We start from the raw sequence: 2960 nt of genomic DNA on the forward strand, positions 1-2960 counted from the left end.
CTCTCTCTCTCTCTCTCTCTCTCTCTCTCTCTCTCTCTCTCTCTGGCGGAACCGGGGATTGGACTCAGATCCTTGCATTTGCCAAGTTACTGATTTCTCAGCATCACTGTTTACTAACAGCAAGAAGGACCCATGGAGAAATAATTACTACAAAGACTAGGGCAGAGAAAGCAGGAGATAATTCTGCAGTATCTACAAGATGCCAAAAAAAATTATTTTCTAAAAAATAATGGTTTGTTGAATGAAAAAAAGGACCAATATAGAAGCTAACTTAAGAACTAAAGCTGCAATAAACAGAGCACCAAAACAGTAGATAAATGAATAAATTGTTCAAAATAAACTCAACTATAAAGCTAATATGCTTTGAGTTCACACTACTATGAAGTTTAATGCAGAATAAAATAAATATCCACAAGACCACACAAATATTTAAGTTGATAAAGCAGAAAAGATGCTTTTAATTCAAAACAATTTGAATTAATAAATTTACAAAGAAATAAAAGAGAAAATGGTAAGCACAATCCCCAGTTCTGAAAAAAAATTGACATTAGAGAAACATCATACTAAATTGTCAAAGACAGCACCTATCAATAGAAACTAAAATTAGTGAACAAAAATTTGAAAAGAGCAGGAGATTTGCATAACCTCACAGTACCTCCCCATAAGTATGTTTTAACTATAAAGGGAAAACAGCAGCTTGCATTGGAGATAGCTGGAAGATGTAGAGAGCCCTCTTGGTCCTTGTCTTAGTCCAGACACTTATATTTGTAATAATGAAATTAAGTTATTAGAATCCCACCAAGTTAATTCCAATCCATCACTTCCAGTGCAACCCACTATGAGAATAAAGACACTAAAGCATATTTATAAATATGGGGAGGGGCCAGGGAGATGGCTCAGTGGAATAAGTGCTTCCCTGGCAAGCATAAGGGCCTGAGTTCAATCCCCGGTTTAAAAAAAAAAAAAAAATCAGGTATAAATATGGGGAGCCAAGGGATCCTAAGCCTAGCCATGAAGAAGGCTCTCCAGAACAAAGGGCTTGACCCAGGGCCTAATCCAGATTTTATTCAGTTATGAAGGAGTGGCTTGAGGATACATGACTGTGAATTGCAAGGAGTAAGTGAGCACTGTGAGCTGGGCTAGGTAGGAGGCCTTCATTTACCTCTGTCATATGCAGAGAGAAGGATATCCAGAAAAAGTAATTTGCATGATATTATTAAGATAGCATGCACTGTTTTGATGTCCAGTGTTTTGGTGTTCAGCTCTGATGTGTAATCTTTCAAGCCCCAGGAAGGCATAGTCTCTATCTCGAGACTCAATCCCAGCCAACAGAATGGCGCACTGGCTCTTTGTCTTATCTTGACCAGGCTTTTATTAAAGGGCCATAGGTTTGGGTTATCAGGGAAACATGTGTTTCATCTTCAAAAACTACCACCATCACCTTTCCTAGACCAATTTGCATTGCATGAAGCCAATTGAAGGGATAAGGCAATGTCCTAGTGTTGTAGGCAGCCGAGTTAGATAGAAATATTATAGGCATTTAGATGCCTTACAACCATGGGTGGGGTGGATGCTCCTGCTGTGAACCAGACCTAAGGACCTAAAGGCCAAATAAATGCTAAAAGATTAGCACCTGGGATTGATATTCTAAATAGGTATCAATCACCTGGAAAGACCCAAGTGTATCACTAGCCCAAACCCCAACAGAAAGAGACCCTGTTCCATATTCCAACCCCCAACAGGAAGAAATCCTGTCCCATATTCATGCCCGCTTACTCTGTGATTCAGTACCCCATTTGGTCCTGGATTTAATCAATTTTACCTGAGCAATGGTGCTTGTAACCCCATTGGTTGACCATAGTTTTGTCCAACCCTGCATCCACCTAAGTGCGTCCCCATTCTCTCCACGTTAGCCCTGCATGGTTTTACACTATAAAGTCCCTGAAAGAGACAGCTTCCAGGGAACTACCTGCTCAGCCCCACTCCTGTCCCTCTCTCGGACAGGAACTTTCTTTCCCTCAATAAATATATTCTGCCCATAACCTCCATTTGTTCCTAAAATTCATTCTTCTGTTTTAGAGAACACAAACTTGAGCTGGTCAGGTCGGGAGATCATTTTTCCCTATGTCATTTGGAGGTCACCCACCCGAGGTCAGTTTTTCTCCCTGTATCACTAGCCAGCGCTGTACCTATCAATACATGAAAATAGGGTCAGGCACAACCAAAATGAAGACAACTGCTCTGCTTTCAAGGAAACTCCCTCAGGTGGTCTCCCACAGGAAGACACAAACTTTATTAAAGTCATTACCAGAAATGAAGCTTATGACATCGAATGTACTCATGATGCAACAAAAAGCACACACGATACTTTGTGTAGTTTCCATGCCAAAGATACACAGCCTTATACTACCCCCCAAAACATCACTCAAACCAAACTCAAGAGACGTTTGACAAAATTAATGCCAAGTAGTCTTCAAAGTGTCAAGATTGTGAAACACGTAACAGATCCAATGAGAATGAGAAGACAAAACAACTCAAGGTGTAAGCCAAAAGCAGATGAGAATGCTAATACAGTGTCCAGGAAATACATTATTGATCAATCATTTGGTTCATTTTCTTTTCATCTGCCATATCTATGTAGATACTGTGTGCATGTAAACTATCAGGTACTTTTGTCCTGCACAAAATTTGTTTCTTCTTGTATCCAGTGCCTGCAAAATTTCTTTTCCTTAACACCCTGCCATGATCCCCTAACCACTACCCTGACTGATACGAATAAAAGCCATGAACTCTTAGACTTGTGACCTTTCGTTTCATAGAAAATAATGATCACCCCAGAACTCCTCTCCTGCAGAATTTTCTCTCTTGGTGTTTATTTTGTGCCCATGTATAGAAATATAAGATATGAGACAAACCTAATGTCCCAAGAAAGCAGGAAACAATACACAGAGCCCAAGGAG

The sequence above is a fragment of the Octodon degus genome, unplaced genomic scaffold (genome assembly GCF_000260255.1).
Source record: "Octodon degus isolate 3935 unplaced genomic scaffold, OctDeg1.0 scaffold00189, whole genome shotgun sequence".
Lineage (NCBI taxonomy): Eukaryota > Metazoa > Chordata > Mammalia > Rodentia > Octodontidae > Octodon > Octodon degus.